Source organism: Salvelinus fontinalis, chromosome 28 (assembly GCF_029448725.1).
Source record: "Salvelinus fontinalis isolate EN_2023a chromosome 28, ASM2944872v1, whole genome shotgun sequence".
In the NCBI taxonomy this organism is placed as follows: domain Eukaryota; kingdom Metazoa; phylum Chordata; class Actinopteri; order Salmoniformes; family Salmonidae; genus Salvelinus; species Salvelinus fontinalis.
The window spans coordinates 39,972,630-39,994,373 of record NC_074692.1 but is presented as its reverse complement, the minus strand read 5'-3'; the positions used below and the strand labels follow the sequence as shown (position 1 = coordinate 39,994,373).

Below are 21,744 nucleotides of genomic sequence, written 5' to 3'. Positions count from 1 at the left end.
GTTCTCTCACCCTCCCTCTCTCGTTCTCTCAACCCCCTTTATCGGTCTCCCACCCCATATCTCTCTCGTTCTCACTCCCCCCTCTCTTGTTCTCATTCTCTCTCCCTCTCGTACCCTCTCTCTCGTTCTCCTTCGCCCCCCCCCTCTCGTTCACTCCTCCTCTCCTCCCCCCTCTCTCAACCCCCCTCACGTTCCCTCACTCCCCCTCTCTCCTTCTCTCACTCTCGTTCTCGCCTCTACCCCCTCACTCTCGTTCTCTCCCACCCCATCTCGTTCTCTCCCCCCTCACTCTCGTTCTCTCCCCCCCTCGCTCTTCTCCCCCCTCGCTCTCGTTCTCTCCTCTCCCCCCTCGCTCTCGTCCTCTCCTCTCCCCCCTTGCTCTCGTTTCTCCCCCCTCGCTCTCATTTCTCCCCCCTCGCTCTCATTTGCTCCCCCTTCGCTCTCATTTGCTCCCCCCTCGCTCTCATTTGCTTCCCCCTCTCCTCTCCCCTCTCGTTCTCCCCTCACCCCTCTCGTTCTCCCCTCACCCCTTCACTCTTGTTTTCGCCTCGCCCCATCTCGTTTTCTCCTCTCCCCCCACTCTCTCGTTCTCTCCTCTCCCCCCTCGCTCTCGTCCTCTCCTCTCCCCCCTCGCTCTCGTCATCTCCTCTCCCCCCTCGCTCTCGTCCTCTCCTCTCCCCCTCGCTCTCGTTTGCTCCCCCTCTCCACCCCCCTCGCTCTCACCGCCCCCTCCCTATCATTTTCTCCTCTCCCCCCCTCGCTCTCATTCTCTCCTCTCCCCCCTCGCTCTCATTCTCTCCTCCCCCTCGCTCTCATTCTCTCCTCCCCCTCGCTCTCATTCTCTCCTCCCCCTCGCTCTCATTCTCTCCTCCCCCTCGCTCTCATTCTCTCCTCCCCCTCGCTCTCATTCTCTCCTCCCCCTCGCTCTCATTCTCTCCTCCCCCTCGCTCTCATTCTCTCCTCCCGCTCGTTCTTCCCCCTCCCTCTCGTTCTTCTTCCCCCTCCCTCTCGTTCTCTCCTCCCCACTTCTCCTCGCCAACTCTCTCGTCCTCTCTTCGCCCCCTCTCGTTCTCCTACCCACCTCTCTCGTTCTCTCGTCCTCTCCACCTCGTTCTCTCCCACCCCCTCTCATTCTTTCCCTCCCCCCACCTCTCGTTCTCCTCGCGCCCTCCCTCTCCTCGCACCCTCCCCCCTCTCCTCGCACCCTCACCCCCCTCCTCGCACCCTCCCCCTCACTCCCCCATCTCCTCCTCCCTCACCCCCCTTCTCCTCTCCTCCTCTCACCCTCTTCCTGCTCTCTCTTTCCCCCTACCCACCTCTTCTCGCCACCTCTCTCGTTCTCTTGTCCTCTCCACCTCATTCTCTCCCTCCCCCCACCTCTCGTTCCCCCCACCTCTCCTCGCGCCCGCCCCCCTCCTTTCTCGTGTGCTCCCACCTCTTGTCGCGTCCTCCCCCTTCGCCCCCTTCGAGCTCCCCTCTTCTCCTCCCCCCTTCCTCCTCTCCTTGCGCTCCCCCCTCTCCTCCTCCCTCCTCTCTCGTTCCCCTCTCATCCCCCTCCCCCCTCTCCTCCTCCTCTCATTCCTCCCTCTCACCCCCTCTTCCTCCTCTCTCATTCCTCCCTCCCTCACCCCTCACCCCCCCTTCCTCTTCTCGTTCTTCGTTCCTCCCTCCTCTATCACCCCCCTCCTCCTTCTCTCTCGTTCCTCCCTCCTCCCTCTCACCCCCCTCTTCCTCCTCTCTCGTTCCTCCCTCCTCCTGTCTCACCCCCCTCTTCCTCTTCTCTCATTCCTCCCTCCTCATCTCTCACCCCCCTCTTCCTCTTCTCTCGTTCCTCCCTCCTCATCTCTCACCTCCTCTCTCGTTCTTCCCTCACCCTCCTCTTCCTCCCTCCCTCACCCCCCCCTTCCTCCTCTCTCGTTCCTCCCTCCTCTCACCCCTCTCGTTCCTCCCTCCTCTCTCACCCCTCTCACCCCTCTCGTTCCACCCTCCTCTCTCACCCCTCTCGCCCCCCTCCTTTCTCACCCCTCTCGTTCCCCCCTCCTCTCCTCTCTCGCCCCCCCCCCCCCTCTCGCCCCCCTCACCCCCCTTCCTCCTCTTGTTCCCCTCTTGCTTCCCCCCTCTCCTCTTCTCGTTCCTCCCTCTTCCTCCTCTCTCGTTCCTCCCTCCACTCTCACCCCCCTCTTCCTCCTCTCTCGTTCCTCCTTCCTCCTCTCTCACCCCCTCTTCCTCTTCTCTCGTTCCTCCCTCCTCTCTCACCTCCTCTTTCGTTCCTCCCTCCTCTCTCACCTCCTCTCTCGTTCCTCCCTCACCCCCTCTCTCGTTCCTCCCTCACCCCCTCTCTCGTTCCTCCCTCACCCCCTCTTTCTCCTCTCTCGTTCCTCCCTCCTCTCACCCCTCGCCCCCCCCCTCCTTTCTCTCCTCTCTCGCACCCCCCCTCCTCTCCTCCCTCTCGTTCCACCCTCCCCTCTCACCCCTCTCGCCTCCCCTCCTCTCCTCTCTCGCCCCCCCTCACCCCCTCTTCCTCCTCTCATTCCTCCCTCCCTCACCCCTCCTTCCCCTCGCACCCCCCTCACCCCCCCTTCCTCTTCTCGTTCCTCTCTCGTTCCTCCCTCCTCTCACCCCCCTCTTCCTCCTCTCTCGTTCCTCCCTCTTCCTCCTCTCTCGTTCCTCCCTCTTCCTCTCTCACCCTCTTCCTCCTCTCTCGTTCCTCCCTCCTCCTCTCTCACCCCCCTCTTCCTCTTCTCTCGTTCCTCCCTCATCTCTCACCCCCCTCTTCCTCTTCTCTCGTTCCTCATCTCTCACCTCCTCTCTCGTTCCTCCCTCTCTCATTCCTCCCTCTCTCATTCCTCCCTCTCTCATTCCTCCCTCTCTCATTCCTCCCTCACCCCCCTCTTCCTCCCTCCCTCCCCTCTTCCTCCTCTCTTGTTCCTCCCTCCTCACCCCCCTCTTCCTCCTCTCTCGTTCATCCCTCCTCTCCTCCCTCTCGTTCCACCCTCCCCTCTCACCCCTCTCGTTCCACCCTCTCTCACCCCTCTCGCCCCCCCTCTCCTCTCCTCTCTCGCCCCCCCCTCTTCCTCTCTCATTCCTCCCTCCCTCACCCCTCGCACCCCCCTCACCCCCCCTTCCTCTTCTCGTTCCTCCCTCTTCCTACTCTCTCACCCCCCTCTTCCTCCTCTCTCGTTCCTCCCTCCTCCCTCTCACCCCCCTCTCCCTCCTCTCTCACCCCCCTCTTCCTCCTCTCTCGTTCCTCCCTCCTCATCTCTCACCCCCCTCTTCCTCTTCTCTCGTTCCTCCCTCCTCTCTCGTTCCTCCCTCCTCTCTCGTTCCTCCCTCCTCCTCTCTCGTTCCTCCCTCCTCCTCTCTCGTTCCTCCCTCACCCCCCTCTTCCTCCCTCCCTCACCCCCCTCTTCCTCTTCTCTCGTTCCTCCCTCCTCTCACCCCTCTCTTTCCACCCTCCTCTCTCACCCCTCTCGTTCCACCCTCCTCTCTCACCCCTCTCGTTCCACCCTCCTCTCTCACCCCTCTCGTTCCACCCTCCTCTCTCACCCCTCTCGCCCCCCCTCCTTTCTCACCCCTCTCGTTCCCCTCCTTTCTCACCCCTCTCGTTCCCCCCTCCTCTCCTCTCTCGCCCCCCCTCACCCCCCTTCCTCCTCTTGTTCCCCCCTCTCCTCTTCTCGTTCCTCCCTCTTCCTCCTCTCTCGTTCCTCCCTCTTCCTCCTCTCTCGTTCCTCCCTCTTCCTCCTCTCTCGTTCCTCCCTCCACTCTCACCCCCCTCTTCCTCCTCTCTCGTTCCTCCTTCCTCCTCTCGTCCCCCTCTTCCTCTTCTCTCGTTCCTCCCTCCTCTTTCGTTCCTCCCTCATCTCTCACCTCTCTCGTTCCTCCCTCACCCCCCTCTTCCTCCTCTCTCGCCCCCCCTCCTTTCTCTCCTCTCTCGCCCCCCCCCCCTCCTCTCCTCCCTCTCGTTCCACCCTCCCCTCTCACCCCTCTTGTTCCACCCTCCTCTCTCACCCCCCTCCCCTCTCTCGCCCCCCCCTCCTCCTCTCCTCTCTCGCATTTTATTCCTTCACGTTGCCAAATGAAGCCCTCGGTTCTAGATTGAAGCGGTGCTATAACTTTGCCCCGAGTCAAAAGCTTAGTAACCCAGAACCTGTATATTCACATTGTCCACTTTAATCCTCAACAGCTCTCCGGCAAGCCTGTCTGTAAGCTCCTTCATAAATAGCAGATGAAACCCAGCTCACCACCAACATGTTTCTTTCCTCTGGAAGAAACTCTCGAGACCCAGTCACGTTTCATAGATTCCTACATTTCAAAATGTTCGTAACTTGCCTCAAGATACAGTTCCAAGTTCAGTTTTGTGTTACACCGACAAGCCTAATTAAAAAGGTTAGAGGATAATAAACTGATCCTAGATATGTGACGACAAGCAATTTCAACCCACCTCTCCCTAACACACACACAAAGGTTTGGGGTCACTTAGAAATGTCAGTTTTTGAAAGAAAATTTTAAAAAAAATCCCATTAATATCAAATTGATCAGAAATACAGTGTTGACATTGTTAATGCTGTAAATGACTATTGTAGCTGGAAACAGCTGATTTTTAATGGAATATCTACATAGGCGTACAGAGGCCCATTATCAGCAACCATCACTCCTGTGTTCCAATGGCACGTTGTGTTAGATAATCCAAGTTTATAATTTTAAAAAGGCTAATTGATCATTAGAAAACCATTTTACAATTTTGTTAGCACAGCTGCAAACTGCTGTGCTGATTAAAGAAGCAATAAAACGTGCCTTCTTTAGACTAGTTGAGTATCTGGAGCATCAGCATTTGTGGGTTCGATTACAGGCTCAAAATGGAAACTCGTCAGTCTATTCTTCTTCTGAGAAATGAAGGCTATTCATGCGAGAAATTGTCAAGAAACTGAAGATCTCGTACAATGCTGTGTACTACTCCCTTCACAGAACAGCACAAACTGGCTCTAACCAGAATAGAAAGAGTGAGAGGCCCTGGTGCACAACTGAGCAAGAGGACTACATTAGTGTGTTTTTTGAACGGTAGTATATATATATATATATATATATATATATATATATATATATAACACACATACTGTTTCCTGTGTGTGTGTGTGTGTGTGTGTGCCTATATATATATTATATACACACACAGGAAAAACTGTGTATGTATGCTTGCATGTACGTACGCACAGTACCAGTCAAAAGTTGACACACCTACTCATTCAAGGCTTTTCTTCATTTGTATTATTTTCTACATTGTAGAATAATAGTGAAGACATCAAAACTATGAAATAATACATATGGAACCATGTAGAAACCAAAAAGGTTTGGCCAATAGGCTACCTGCCGACTAGACTTGGAGCCTCTTTGGATTGTGATGCGGCTAAAATTCTATGACAGTCAATCTAGAAGCTATTGAACCAAGATGCAAAGTTTAAGGTTCGCCATTGCCCCCACAAACGTTTGCAAATAGTTTTTTTTCATCAGTAAGTTATAAACTTGCGCAAACACCACACTGCCTACAACATGAGTGTGCATGTCCTACAGATGTGGCAATGGATAGAACACATTGGTGTGTGTGTGTGTGTGTGTGTGTGTGTGTGTGTGTGTGTGTGTGTGTGTGTGTGTGTGTGTGTGTGTGTGTGTGTGTGTGTGTGTGTGTGAACCACATAGGCAGGAATGTTCTCTTCAGTCTAGGGGTGTGAACGTTTAAACAAAGTTGGGATCCTTAACATTTTCTAGACGATAGGCTATAAAGGCCTGGGGAAAGTTGAAAACCAGAGAGGAAGAGGCATGCAAAACAAGACATTGCAAGATGCATATGATATCAAGATGCCCGCATGGTCCTGCCTGCCCGGTCCTCTCTCTCCCTCCCTCAGGCTGTCCTGCCTGCGCCTCCTCTCCCTCCCTTCCTCGCACTGGCCGGCCTGCCCTTCCTCTCCCTCCCTCCCTCCCTCGCGCTGGCCGGCCTGCCCCTCCTCTCCCTCCCTCCCTCGCGCTGGCCGGCCTGCCCCTCCTCTCCCTCCCTCCCTCGCACTGGCCGGCCTGCCCTTCCTCTCCCTCCCTCCCTCCCTCGCGCTGGCCGGCCTGCCCCTCCTCTCCCTCCCTCCCTCGCACTGGCCGGCCTGCCCCTCCTCTCCCTCCCTCCCTCGCACTGGCCGGCCTGCCCCTCCTCTCCCTCCCTCCCTCGCGCTGGCCGGCCTGCCCCTCCTCTCCCTCCCTCCCTCGCGCTGGCCGGCCTGCCCTTCCTCTCCCTCCCTCCCTCCCTCCCTCGCGCTGGCCGGCCTGCCCTTCCTCTCCCTCCCTCCCTCCCTCCCTCGCGCTGGCCGGCCTGCCCTTCCTCTCCCTCCCTCCCTCCCTCCCTCGCGCTGGCCGGCCTGCCCTTCCTCTCCCTCCCTCCCTCCCTCCCTCGCGCTGGCCGGCCTGCCCCTCCTCTCCCTCGCGCTGGCCGGCCTGCCCCTCCTCTCCCTCCCTCCCTCCCTCCCTCGCGCTGGCCGGCCTGCCCCTCCTTTCCCTCCCTCCCTCGCACTGGCCGGCCTGCCCCTCCTCTCCCTCCCTCCCTCCCTCCCTCGCGCTGGCCGGCCGGCCTGCCCCTCCTCTCCCTCCCTCCCTCGCGCTGGCCGGCCTGCCCTTCCTCTCCCTCCCTCGCGCTGGCCGGCCTGCCCCTCCTCTCCCTCCCTCCCTCCCTCGCACTGGCCGGCCTGCCCCTCCTCTCCCTCCCTCCCTCGCGCTGGCCGGCCTGCCCCTCCTCTCCCTCCCTCCCTCGCGCTGGCCGGCCTGCCCCTCCTCTCCCTCCCTCCCTCGCACTGGCCGGCCTGCCCTTCCTCTCCCTCCCTCCCTCGCGCTGGCCGGCCTGCCCTTCCTCTCCCTCCCTCCCTCGCGCTGGCCGGCCTGCCCCTCCTCTCCCTCGCGCTGGCCGGCCTGCCCCTCCTCTCCCTCCCTCCCTCCCTCGCGCTGGCCGGCCTGCCCCTCCTCTCCCTCCCTCCCTCCCTCCCTCGCGCTGGCCGGCCGGCCTGCCCCTCCTCTCCCTCCCTCCCTCGCGCTGGCCGGCCTGCCCCTCCTCTCCCTCCCTCCCTCCCTCGCGCTGGCCGGCCTGCCCCTCCTCTCCCTCCCTCGCGCTGGCCGGCCTGCCCCTCCTCTCCCTCCCTCCCTCCCTCGCACTGGCCGGCCTGCCCCTCCTCTCCCTCCCTCCCTCGCACTGGCCGGCCTGCCCCTCCTCTCCCTCCCTCCCTCGCACTGGCCGGCCTGCCCCTCCTCTCCCTCCCTCCCTCGCACTGGCCGGCCTGCCCCTCCTCTCCCTCCCTCCCTCCCTCGCGCTGGCCGGCCTGCCCCTCCTCTCCCTCCCTCCCTCCCTCGCGCTGGCCGGCCTGCCCCTCCTCTCCCTCCCTCCCTCGCACTGGCCGGCCTGCCCCTCCTCTCCCTCCCTCCCTCGCACTGGCCGGCCTGCCCCTCCTCTCAAATCAATTTAAGGGGCTTTTATTGGCATGGGAAACACATTTTAACATTGCCAAGGCAAGTGAAGTAGACAATAAACAATAAAAACAGTAAACATTACACACACAGAAGTTCCAAAATAATAAAGACATTTCAAATGTCTCCCTCACCAATGTGTCTTTATTGGCATGGGAAAATACATTTACATTGCCAAAGCAAGTGAAAATCAAAAGTGAAATAAGCAATCAGAAATGAAGAGTAAACACACACAAAGGTTTCAAAAGGATAAAGACATCTCAAATGTTATATTATTAGCTATGTACAGTGTTGTAACAGTGTGCAAATAGTTGTAGTATGAATGGCAAGGGGTAATAAATAAACAGATAAATATGGGTTGTATTTACAATGTTGTTTGCGCTCCACTGGTTGCTTTTTCCTAGTGTAACAGTATAACTTTAAACCGTCCCCTCGCCCCGACACGGGCGCGAACCAGGGACCTTCGGCACTCAACAACGGTCGCCCACGAAGCATCGTTACCCGTCGCTCCACAAAGGCCACGGCCCTTGCAGAGCAGGGGGCAACACTACATCTAGGTTTCAGAGCAAGTGACGTAACTGATTGAAACGCTACTAGCGCGTACCCGCTAACTAGCTAGCCATTTCACATCCGTTACACTAGTGGCAACAGGTCACTGCAGCATTCTTGATTTTCCCCCTTCACCTGGTTTCTTTCTCCCTCCATCCATCCGTTCTCTCCCTCTCTCTACCTCCCTTCCATGCTCCTACTTCTCTCTCCCTCGCTCTGGCCTGCCTGCTCTTTGCTAATGATGCAAGTGTGTGTTCAGTCTGTTTGTAGAATATCCTAGCCTATTCATGGCACTGATGTTGCTGGGATACAGAGGTATCTTCGGGCCAGTCTTGCAAACACAGGGTACTTACACTTTATTGCTGAGTGAGTGTTTTTCTGTTTTTGTATCAATATTCAAATTACAGTAGGCTACCGGTAGCTTGTATCGATTACCTTTTTCAGACAATGAAATGTGGCCCCTTGAAAGCATCTCGGCTACGACATGTTTGCTTGTCTGTTAGGTAGGTTACACTACATATTTTTTAAATGCCAACACGAAACCTTCTCTGGAGACGAAACATTTTACTTGTCTGTAAAGGAATGCCGCTCCTGAAGTTCCATCACTAGGCGACCAGAACTGTCAATCAAATAATCTTGAGCTGCTGCGCGCAGCCTGCCTACCTGTGCACAGACCAACCTCCTAAAAAAGTATTTTAAAGTTTGTTAAATACTGGGACTTACCAAGATATTTACACTGAACAAAAATATAAAACGCAACATGTAAAGTGTTGGACCCATGTTTCATGAGCTGAAATAAAAGATCACAGAAATGAACCACATGCACAAAAAGCTTATTTCTGTCAAATCTGTTTACATCCCAGTTGGTGAGCATTTTAGCCTGTCAAGATAATCCATCCACCTAACAGGTGTGGCATATCAAGAAGCTGATTAAACAGCATGATCATTACACAGGTGCACCTTGTGCTGGCGACAATAAAAGGCCACTAAAATGTGCAGTTTTGTAAAAAAATAAAATAAAACACAATGCCACAGATGTCTCAAGTTGAGGGAGCGTGCAATTGACGTGCTGACTGCAGGAATGTCCACCAGAGCTGTTGCCAGAGAATTCAATGTTCATTTCTCTACCATAAACCACCTCCAACGTCATTTGAGAGAATTTGTCAGTACATCCAACCAGCCTCACAACCGTAGACCATGTGTAGCCACGCCAGCTCAGGATTCCACATCCGGCTTTTTGACCTGCGGGATCGTCTGAGGGGAGGGAGGGCGAGGCGCTGAGGAGTATTTCTGTCTGTAATAAAGCCCTTTTGTGGGGAAAAACTAATTCTGATTGGCTGGGCCTGGCTCCCAAGTGGGTAGGCCTATGCCCCCTCATGGCTGGCCCCTGCCCAGTCATTTAAAATCCATAGATTAGGGCCTAATGAATTTATTTAAATTGACGGATTTCCTTATATGAACTGTAACTCAGCAAAATATTTGAAATTCTTGCATGTCGCGTTTATATTTTTGTTCAGTATAGTAGAAAGAAAACACATCTAGCTACCATACCATAAACTGCAGAAACAAATACAGCAGCACATCTATCAGCAATGTTAATTGTTGTCAGGAAAACAATCCAAGGCTTGCAGTTAACGTACGACGCCTCCTGGGGGCCATGTTGGAAGACCACCGCATTAATTATTCCGTTAACAGCCGACACGCTAACCCAAACTGCAGTGCCTAAAACTAGTTGACTCATCACCACGGTCATTTTCTGTGGATTATTTGGCTGCTCTAACAATGCAGGAAAGACAACAGGAAAAAAATGTATACAGATTCCCCGCACTCATGAAACACCGTTGGTGATACCAATGAGCTTAGACTCAAGAACTATCAAAAAAGTTAATAAACCTTTTTGCACGTTAAAACCTGAACCCAAGTTTAATTTAGATGTTATGCTAACAAGGTGTTAACAACAAGACTACAGTAAGTTAACCAAAAATAGCTACCTTGAAAGGTTGCAGTCTTAGCATGTGTCACATGAGTTTCACATTTTGTTGAAGCAATTTTTTCACCGTGATTGTTCAATAAAAACGACCTTGTCTTGAATGTAACCATGTGGCCTAGGCCAAAAACGGGTCCTGGCTAAAAGGGATCCAACTTCTGTCAAATTAACGTCAAGGTAATGTTTTGCACTTTAGTTTACCCTAACCCTATTCCTAACCTTAATCTAAATGATCCTAACGTTCATTCTCGTAACCTGCTGCGTAAATTCTCCTAACTTGCTACGAAATGTAAAATATTAAGTTAATTTGACCAAAGCTGGATCCCTTCCATGACAATGAAAAAGGGAGACGCAAGTTGTACGATATGACGTCCATATATCCTGGAGGACATTATTGTCAAAAAAAACAGCGGTTATCATGTATTCGTATAATAACCCAATGATAATTTGTTGAGAACTTCATTCATAAGAGGGAAAATGTATGGACATAGAACAAAGGCTTCAATGGGATAGGACAACCTGCTGTGTTGACTATTGGTTGTTCTTTATACGATATTCATTATACACTAAAACATCGGAATGAATTAAACACAGCAAAACAACACTTAAGCGATCTGATGGTATAGCTGACCTGAGAAAGTGATTCTAGCATCAGGAGTGCTTTTCATTTGTTATGTACTACTGTAGGTTCAACCAGCTGACCTCTATCAAGACACCCATTCCCACTGTGAATGAGCAATGCTGCAGCAGCATCAGTTTCTACTTTGTCCTTTTCCAGATATGAAAGGAGACCTCCCTCAGTTATATGAGATGGTTGTCATAGGCTGTGCTTTGGACAATCTGAATGATTCTGTTGTGCCATTTACGTAGAGTGCATCTTCAGGTGCGTTAGTGCTGGGCTGGAACAGAAGCATGCACACCCAGCAGGGTTGGCCTGCTCCAGTTGTAATAGGATTATACATTGTGTGTAACTTTTAAACTGTATTTTTGCTCACAAAATGTGCTATCATAGGTTCACATAATCCATGGTATACAAGGATGTACCCTTATTTTGTTGTGACATTCATTGGGACCTCTTCATCTGCAGACAGGGTTTTACGGCTCTGTATCTGAGGACAGAAAACATCAAAGAAACAGGCTTCATTACACTCAAATTAGACAGCACTGAATATTATGTTGCTATACAGTATCTCTCTGTCCTCAGTTTTTCCTTGCTAGAGACTGGAACAGGAGAATAGGTTCATAATGTCCTCCCACAAAGGTAATAGACCTGCCCTATCCAGAGTAGCCTACTGTGCCTTCTCGGACAGCTGGAACTGCTGGCTAATCTTGTCACCCTCTTCCATGGCTGTTAACTAGCTACCAAGCTACAAATTCATTTAGAGCTACAGTACAACAATAAATACATGAAGATAGGTAGCTAACTAGCTAATACAGTAGGAAGTTAGCAAGCTGGTTATATTTAACTCACTTAGCTACAGTATGTAAAGTTAGCTAACTAGTGAACATTACATTAGCAGCTTATTTGAGTACGCCTGCACACTAGGTTTCTTACATTGATCATTTTCAAAATATATTTACTTACTTGAGTAGGTTCTCCCACTGCCTCCATTTTCTAGGTCCTTAGAAAAATGAAGTTTCCAGCAGTTGCAAAAGGCAGCCGGCCATGTGGACGATTAGAGGACTTCCAACAAACTGACTTCGGTCGTCCAACATGGCGCCTGGTGCGGTTGCTAGGTGATTTGTCACACAACTGCAAGCCCTCTATAAAGAACAGTCTATACCGGAGCGGAATTCTACTGTCTGATAAGGTACCGAAGCTTCTAATTGCCTGAAAAGTTATCAATAGTTGCGGTCGACGTGTTACTGTAGCTGTGTTCTATGTCTGTAAAAGGTCGTGGTAGATAGAGCTTCATTGCCCGGCCCTAGAGGTCATACATATGTAATAGGACCATTATTCTGCATTGTGAATTGAGGTGGAATTGTATGGGTTTTTTCTTACTGTTTTAACGGAAAACTGATTTTTTTTAAAACAGTTTAAACGTTAAGCAAAATTGTCCATTTGTTACATCCCTACTTCAGACCAGGGCAGGGATAGTTTGACTATAGGGTGTCCCCCTGCTTTCCAGTGTTGTGTACAAATATATTAACTTTCAAATCAGATGGCGGTGCTTGGATTATATACCAGTCTCTCTTTTGTGCCAGTAGGCAAGGCCTGAGTGGGAAGTGCTGTGGGTGTGCATGCGTGTGCGTAAAGGCATGCAGGCCTGTTCTTTGGATGGTGCTCATGTCTCCTGCTCTTATTTCAGAGGATTGGAAAACTCCCAGTCAGCACAGTGAGTCTGGAAGAGGATCAGTACAAACATCTGCAAGCCCTGCTATGGGAAGGCAAGTGGATGTATGTGTGTATGCGTGAGTGTGACAGACAGCAACTGGTAGAATATGGTGCTTGTGTATGTTTTCAGTTTTCATATGTGTGAGAGTGAGAATAGAGAGTAATCAATTTGATACTGAATCTCTGCACATCTTTTAATTGAGCCGCACATGGAAAATTCCATCCTTTGTTTTGTGTGTGAATAGCTGCTATGTTCATTCTTTTACCTGAAACACATCTTTATGACGTCTCACCGATCTTCGCATTGTTCTAGAAACCCTAGCCAAGGCAGCAGATTACTGAAAAAAACGTGTGGATTTTACATAACATAGTAGGCTGGGTCTAACTCATTTGTGTGAAAGTAAAACAGGGCCGGTTCCAGTCTGAGGGCCTTATGCATAATGTTTCTGTCATGTGTGCTGTGTGTATTACAATACAATCAAATCAGACATGAGCGCGAGTGGCACAGCGGTGTAAGGCACTGCACTTCAGTGCTAGAGGTGTCACTACAGATCCTGGTTCGATCCCGGGCTGTATCACAACTGGCTGTGATTGGGAGTCCCTTAGGGCAGTGCACAATTGGCCCAGCTTCGTCCAGGTTAGGGGAGGGTTTGGCTGGGGTAGGCAGTCATTGTAAAATAAGAATTTGTTCTTAAGTCACTTGCCTAGCTAAATAAAGGTTAAATAAAAATAAATACAACACCCACCACCTAAATAAAATTTGATTTTCAACTTATTTATTTCACCTCTTCAAACCTCTCAAAATGGCATTGTTAGGTTAGAGATCTAACCAAGCCACATTTAAAGTGTTTATAACAGTGTCAAACAAATTTCCCCCGGGGGCCGCATTCGATCTTCAATGAGGTCCGGGGGGCTGCACTGAATATTCGTTATATTTCCTCACGGTTAAAATTTGTTTTAAAAAAGGCCTCTATTGTTTGGGGAATTTCCGATGCTTCCTGACTGTCTAGCTTTCATTTTGTGATTATTCGCAAGCTGGACATGGTCAAGAAACTGTGAATGTAGGTCCATTCTAATTTATACACAGTTTCGATTTAATTGAAGTATATTGAATTCATCCCCACTCCCCACCTAAAGACGTATTTTTTATTATTCACTCAAACCACACACGTTCCGGATTGGATCCCCTCGCATGTTGGACACCACTAGATTATAATAAATGAAAAGCCCTTTTCAACCCACTCTGTATCCTGAGGACCACTATCCTCTCCTCTCAATTCTTACTGCTGTTCCCACACCACACTGGGAGTGACTGGCCCATCACTGCAGCCTGAGATTTGAGCGCGTGTGTGTGTGTCTGCATGTGTGTCTGCGCGTGTGTGTCTGCAGGTGTGTGTGTATTTAAGGGTTTTATAGAGCTTGACTTGTAGAAGGTAGATTTAACGGTCCACTTCTGTCCTCGTCTATAAAACTCTTGTTTTCAGCAACATACGGTACATCACATACCGTATGCCAATCAGCCTGCATTACAGAGGTGGCCTCTAAAGTCCAATGCTGTTCACTATACTTATTTCTAAAGGGTCCCTATCACTGCCCGCTGCACTAAGCACAGACATGTTGATGAAGTATAATATACAGGGGGAAACAAAGTATGACGTCTGTAAAACAATATTCTCTTCAGCTCATCTCTGCTCACCCTGTACGTGATTTAGAATAGTGAATCACCATGTACTAGACCTACACTCCATAGAATAACAGAGATTCTCGGCTCTCCAAACAACCCATTTAAAATATCTGATGCACAGTATCTCTCAGCCAGTGGTCTGGTCTCACTTTAGTCATGTCAATTTTTCGTACCTTGAATCAGCATGGGGAATAATATAACGATGTGCACACACAGTCTATAACATTTTGATACAGCGCTAAATAAAATATAAATAAATTGGACTACTTCACAAAATTTCCACATAACACATTCATTTAGATAGCCACTCTATGTGGGTGCTAGCAAATTTGCAAGCAGGCTAAGTAGCGCTAGGTATCAACTGCCAATCCAGTAGGGGCTTGACGCTAAAGTGAGCTTTGATTGATCAATAGCATTGTGATATCGTGGAGTATTTGCACAAAGTTCAGCTTTCCCCACCTTTGGTCCCACCCTCTTCATGCTTCCTCGCCCATGGTCATGGCTAGAAGTCATACAACTTTTGTCAAGATTTGACTTTTTGTAGCAGGTTAGAAGAACTTACACAGCAGGTTACTGTAGGATAATTAGGTTAAGGTTAGGAAAAGGGTTAGTGTTTGCTAAAATGCAAAAAACAACACTTTTAATGTTATTTTGACTAAAGCTAGATCCCTTCTAGCCATGCCCCCCGCCCAACTGTTGCCCAACTGCCTACTTCACTTCCCTCCATTGAAAATGAATGGGTCTCCATTTGTTTTATCGCTCCCCAAGTGTTATGTTGAAATAAACTGTCAGTTTTGTCCCAATTTGGTTGAGTATAAAACAATCAGAATAGAGAAAGACATTAAAACAGCGTATCATTAATTTACTGCCATCCTAGGGTCATGCACTACTCATAAAGCATATTTAAACTTTTATTATTCAGAAACATGAAATACCGTCAAATACCTCTATAGCAGCTTACTGTCAAAAACATTGAAAAATACCATATTGCCCAGCCCTTAATAGGGTAACAAGACAGGAATCAGGAGGATTAAGACATGATGTTACATCACCATTCCATTCCCAACCATTAGGAATAGATCAGACTAGTGCTGTGGCCGGCCTGTCACCGACTAAAAATAATCTGAGTCAACCAAGAGTCGTGTGTTCTTTCAACCAATCGATTGGTTGACATTTTAAAACGTGTATTTTTCCATATATAGACACAACCGGCTTGAATAAAATCAACTATATGTAGGCTACTGAGCTTGTCTGATGCTTTAAGCACTGTGATAAAAAAAGATCAATATAGCCTAACCAGAAGAAAAAACCTGTTCCCGACCCTCCTCCTCCCGCTGCTGCTGGCCTTCGCAGATTCTGCTATTAGGCTCCTGAAGTTGCCAGTAATAGGCTACACCATCGGTCGGCAACCTATTAAAATTTGTAGTGCCATGTTATCGTACCATTTCTACTGATCTGCTGATCGAGGCCAGTTATGGTTTTCATATACACATTTTCGTGGAACAGTTTAATTTATTTTATAATTAAGTCTGAAGTTTACATACACTTAGGTTGGAGTCATTAAAACTTGTTTTTCAACCACTCCACAAAAGTCTTGTAAACATTTACAAACTATAGTTTTGGCAAGTCGGTTAGGACAACTACTTTGTGCATTAGACAAGTAATTTTTCCAACAGCTGTTTACAGACAGATTATTTCACTTATAATTCACTGTATCACAATTCCAGTGGGTCAGAAGTTCACGTACACTAAGTTGACTATGCCTTCAAACAGCTTGGAAAATTCCAGAAAGACATGGCTTTAGAAGCTTCGGATAGGCTAATTGACATCAATTGATTCAAATTGAGGTGTACCTGTGGATGTATTTCAAGGCCTACCTTCAAACAGTGCCTCTTTGCTTGAAATCATTGGAAAATCTAAAGAAATCAGACAAATTGTAGACCTCCACAAGTCTGGTTCATCCTTGGGAGTAATTTCCAAACGCCTGAAGGTACCACGTTCATCTGTACAAACAATAGTACGCAAGTATAAACACCATAGGATCACACAGCCGTCATACCGCTCAGGAAGGAGACGTGTTCTGTCTCCTAGAGATGAACGTACTTTGGTGCCAAAAGTGCAAATCAATCCCAAAACAGCAGCAAAGGACCTTGTGAAGATGCTGGAGGAAACAGGTACAAAGGTATCTATATCCACAGTAAAACGAGTCCTATATAGACATAACCTGAAAGACCGCTCAGCAAGGAAATAGCCACTGCTCCAAAACCGCCATAAAAAAGACAGACATGGGGACAAAGATTGTACTTTTTCGACAAATATCCTCTGGTCTGATGAAACAAAAATAGAACTGGTTGACCATAATGACTATTGTTATGTTTGGAAGAAAAAGGGGGAGGCTTGCAGCCGAAGAACACCATCCCAACCGTGAAGCAAGGGGGTGGCAGCATCATGTGGGGGTGCTTTGCTGCAGGAGGGACTGGTGCACTTCACAAAATAGATGGCATCATGAGAAAGGAAAATGATGTGGCTATATTGAAGCAACATCTCAAGACATCAGTCAGTAAGTTAAAGCTTGGTCGCAAATGGGTCTTCCAAATGGACAATGAGCCCAAGCATACTTCCGAAGTTGTGGCAAAATGGCTTAAAGACAACAAAGTCAAGGTATTGGAGTGGCCATCACAAACCCTGACCTCAATCGTATATACAATTTGTGGGCAGAACTGGAAAAGCGTGTGCGAGCAAGGAGGCCAACAAACCTGACTCAGTTACACCAGCTGTCAGGAGGAATGGGCCAAAATTCACCCAACTTATTGTGGGAAGCTTGTGGAGGGCTACCCGGAACGTTTGACCCAAGTTAAACAATTTAAAGGCAATGCTACCAAATATTAATTGTTGTATGTAAACTTCTGACCCACTGGGAACGCGATGAAAGAAATAAAAGCTGAAATAAATAATTCTCTACTATTATTCTGACATTTCACATTCTTCAAATAAAGTGGTGATCCTAACTGACCTAAGACAGGGAATTTTTACTCTGATTAAATGTCAAGAATTGTGAAAAACTGAGTTTAAATGTATTTGGCTAAGGTGTATGTAAACTTCCGACTTCAACTGTATTTGCCGCTGCTCGACATTTTTTGTTTGTTATTGATGACCAAAAGCCTATTGACCAAACAATTGACCAGTCGACTAAATGTGGTCACCCCTAGATCAGACAATAGACCATTGATCACTTTCCTGTTGTAGATGCACCCACAACAGTGGGGTTTTGCACCCAAAAGGTTTATAAATAAAGACCAGGGGATATTGTATTCATTCATAATAACCATTGAATAGCCTTTAGCCTGTTTAATGTAAAATACTAACAATTTTTGACTGAAATGCATTTAGTGGCCTATTGCATGGTTGGCATACATGTATAACAGCACATGTTTTTTAAAAGATCCTGCACAGTCGTCCAATTTCTCATTTAAAAAAGCCTTCGAGTGACCAATACATAGGCAAATTAGGGTTTAAAAATACAATTATGACATGGATTTCAGTATGTATTGCATGCAATAGGTCACTCCATGCATTTCGAATGGTAATGCAGTTCTAGCTCAGTGCCATACTTCAGATTGGAGTTTTGGGTCATTGCAGGTTTACACTAGGGCTAGGCTATCATTCATTCACACACTGTCAACAGGAGTCGAAGCCCTGCGAAATCAATAGGGAACAAATGGAGCTATGAAGCATTGAATTCTGTCCTGAGAATCTTTAACTATTCAAGCATACATGGTACACCATGTAATGATGCACTAAATCGTGTTTGAAAAGGGAATTCCGGAGGTGTGAACTTCTTACAACTAATGAAGTCCTTTGGAAACCGAAACACCTTAACCACCTCCACCAGAAGACATCTGCCACGCCGAAAACGACCAAATATTAACATCGCAGAAATGTGCAACACACCGCACGTAATACATCGCTTCAGATAGCAGATCATTCAAAAATAATAAAAGAACTAGTTCCCTTGAGAGTTTCAGCTAAAGTAAAAACAGCTTTTATCAATAGACTAATATTGAAACATAATAGAATAGAATTGCACACCAACAAATGTAGCAACACGATGGTTAATTATGTTGAATAGCGATTTATCAAAACTTTTTGCCAGTCCCAGTGTGCGAGATGCATCCACAAAAAGCATTGAGAGGACATCTCAAAAGAAATCAAATACATTTGTATAATAGGCAGACAATTGAATGAATCATTTTATTCTATAAACGCACTCACCTAACACGAAGATGTCAGCTGGAAAAATACGCGAGTGGTATCGACTTCTTACGATTTGTTCATCTGACAGAACCAGGGCAAACACAAGTGGTCCGCCTTTTAACTCCACGAGTAGCCTACCCCCTCAACGGTCGATGTAAAGAAAAAAAAAATCCAAGAATATCCCAATGTTCACTTTACCATACTTCAAGCTATGAGTAAGCACCTCTAACAGCGATTATTTTTGATTGATTCCTCTATTTGACCAAATTGACCCGTCCCTATCGTTAGATTATTTCGACTGGGATCAAGTGCGACAGAGGGATTCGGATAGGGACAGTGTCCCTTTCACTGCTCCGGGCTCTTGCAACAGTCAAGCACATAAATAAGCGCCCCCGTCCGGAAAATATTTCCAAACTCCTCACTGAAATCAAGAGGGTGAAATACATTTCCCACTGGGCACAGACGTCAATTCAACGTCTATTCTACGTAGCTTCAATTTAATTTAATTGAAATGAAGTGGAAACGGTCGTGATTGGGAGTCCCATAGGGTGGCGCAAAATTGGCCCAGCGTCATCCGGGGTAGGCCGTCATTGTAAATAAGAATTTGTTCTTAAACTGACTTACCCAGTTAAATAAAGGTTCAATAAAAATAAATAAATATGGAAATGATTAACAAGCAGGTTGTTTTGTAAATGTGAAATGTTTTGTTAATGCCTATGAATTGAATGTTAGCCTTTCAATTGCATCCAAAGGTCCTGTCATCAGACTCAATTCAAGCTGTTGTGGAAGAGTCGAGAGAACATTTATTTTTTATTTTTAGTGCAAGCTTCTATTTGCCTCTATCTGATTAGGCTATTCGCAATTAACAGATGTTTTTATTTAACCTTTATTTCACTAGGCAAGTCAGTAAACTTAAGGAGCCAACCCTTTCTTTAAATTTTCACCTAAAATTACATACCCAAATCTAACTACCTGGAGCTCAGGACCTGAAGCAAGGATATGCATATTCTTGATACCATTTGAAGGAAACACTTTGAAGTTTGTGGAAATTTTAAATTCATGTAGAAGAATATGACACAATAGATCTGGTAAAAGATAATACAAAGAAAAAACATGCAAGAGAAAGGCCACAATATATTATGCCAGCCCAGGCGCAATTTAGATTTTGGCCACTAGATGGCAGTAGTGTGTACGCAGCGTTTTAGACTGATCCAATTAACCTTTGCATTTCTGTTCAAAATGTTGTATCAAGACTGCCCAAATGTGCCTAATTGGTTTATTAATACATTTTCAAGTTCACAACTGTGCACTCACTCAAACAATAGCATTTTCTTTCACTGTAATGCTATTGTAAATTGGACAGTGTAGTTATATTTACAATAATTTAAGCTTTCTGCCTATATCAGATATATCTATGTCCTGGGAAATGTTCTTGTTACTTACAACCTCATGCTAATCACATTAGCCTACAATAGCTCAACTGTCCCGCAGGGGACCCACCGATCCTGTAGAGGATTTATTAAGAACAAATTCTTATTTACAATGACAGCCTACCCCGGCCAAACCCTGACCCGGATGACGCAATGAGACTCCCAACCACAGCCGGTTGTGATGCAGCCTGGAATCGAACCAGGGTCTGTAGTGACACCTCTAGTACTGAGATGCAGTGCCTTAGACGCTGCGCCACTCAGGAGGGTATGATGTAGGCTGTCTGTCATGATAGGCCTAATTAAAGGGGCAATAAGCTTGTTTTACTCCATTGTTTGTAAACAATGTAATAGCAAACAACAAACACTGTACAGTCTCAAAACATGGTTAAAACGGTCATTTTGAAGCTCTGTCTATGAGTTTGAGATTGGTTACATTTCTCCAGCCACATCCCTCAGCTGTTTACCAAAACAGTGGTGGGGTGGGCCGCTTTGTTGTTGGTTGAACTACAGATTGCCTCTTTTAGGTGATTGATATTTGCAAGAGTGTGATGGACATGTTTAGTAACTAGGCAGTTTTAATTTCTTACTTCTGAGTCTAAACCATGAATCAATCTCCAATTTGCCTAAATCTAACAACCAATTACCACTGGAGTGTAATGCTTTGGTGTATGTCATCTTTGCATGGTCTGTTGGTAGAAATCGTCCTTCAGAAAGATATCTGCTGAACTAAATAAGAAGGTAAAAATCATAGATCATCTCGAAATTGCAGATGAATGATGACATAGATCGCCTATGATGAATAATATGTGTGAGTTAGAGGTTTGAACGAATTCCAGAGGAAGCACTGACAAATTCTGTATTTCTGTTTCAGGTGTGGTTGAAATAAAAAAAGTTGTCTGATTTGTAGCCTGATCTGTACGATTGCAGAATTGAATTAAAAGTTGTCAAAACGGTTGTTCAGGCTCACGTGGAGGTCCCACTGGAGGGCTGACGTCTGAGCTGTTTGTGGTCCCTGAATTTCAGCTGTCAGTGAAGGTGACCTCTGACCTAACAGCCATCAAGTAGGGGCCCAGCCGCGCGGTCCCATGTGCGTACGCCACGCCTCTTCACTTCTTTGCACATAGACCCCATTGAAGAACTGATGTTTTTTAACCCTGCACATCACTGTAGATCGGTCTCACCTTAATTGTGGAGAATGGGATGTGGTAATGACTGGAGCGGAATAGGTGGAATGGTATCAAATATATCAAATACGTGGTTTCCAGGTGTTTGATGCCATTACATTTGCTCCGGCCCGGCCATTATTATGAGCCGTATAAATTAGGCCTATCTACTGCATTGGCCTATATATCTATACCATGCAAAACAGTGAAATGTGCCAATTCAGTCATATAGTTACATTTTATGGAAACTACAAATGATACTGCAGTCTTTAATGGAACGCCCCCCCCCCCCCCCCCCCCCAATGCCCACATAACATTTAATTCTGATATAGCAATGCATTCAAATACATGTTCCTATTCATTTAACAATCTAGGCATTTGCTTGTCTGTTTGGATTCTGCCCTGCTGCATTTTGCCTGCATTCATCGGTCTGCATAAGTCTGTCTGGTAACCAGTTTCTGTAATATCCAAGGTGCTCAGCAGCCGAGGGCAGCAGCTCAGTGTTTCTGTAATATCCAAGGTGCTCAGCAGCAGAGGGCAGCAGCTCAGTGTTTCTGTAATGTCCAAGGTGATCAGCAGCCGAGGGCAGCAGCTCAGTGTTTCTGTAATATCCAAGGTGATCAGCAGCCGAGGGAAGCAGCTCAGTGTTTCTGTAATGTCCAAGGTGATCAGCAGCAGAGGGCAGCAGCTCAGTGTTTCTGTAATATCAAAGGTGCTCAGCAGCCGAGGGCAGCAGCTCAGTGTTTCTGTAATGTCCAAGGTGATCAGCAGCAGAGGGCAGCAGCTCAGTGTTTCTGTAATATCCAAGGTGCTCAGCAGCAGAGGGCAGCAGCTCAGTGTTTCTGTAATAT

General features: G+C 47.6%; 1 protein-coding gene across 1 annotated transcript in view; it reads right to left on the bottom strand.

Moving 5' to 3' along the window:
* LOC129826702 (growth hormone receptor-like) overlaps positions 1-18,707 on the bottom strand; it is an 83,505-nt gene extending 64,798 nt beyond the window's left edge. Inside the window, exon 1 of the mRNA XM_055887710.1 lies at positions 18,319-18,707. The gene's annotated coding sequence lies outside the window, so the exon portion shown is untranslated. The remainder of the gene's footprint in view (positions 1-18,318) is intronic.
* Between the last annotated feature and the right edge of the window lie 3,037 nt (positions 18,708-21,744).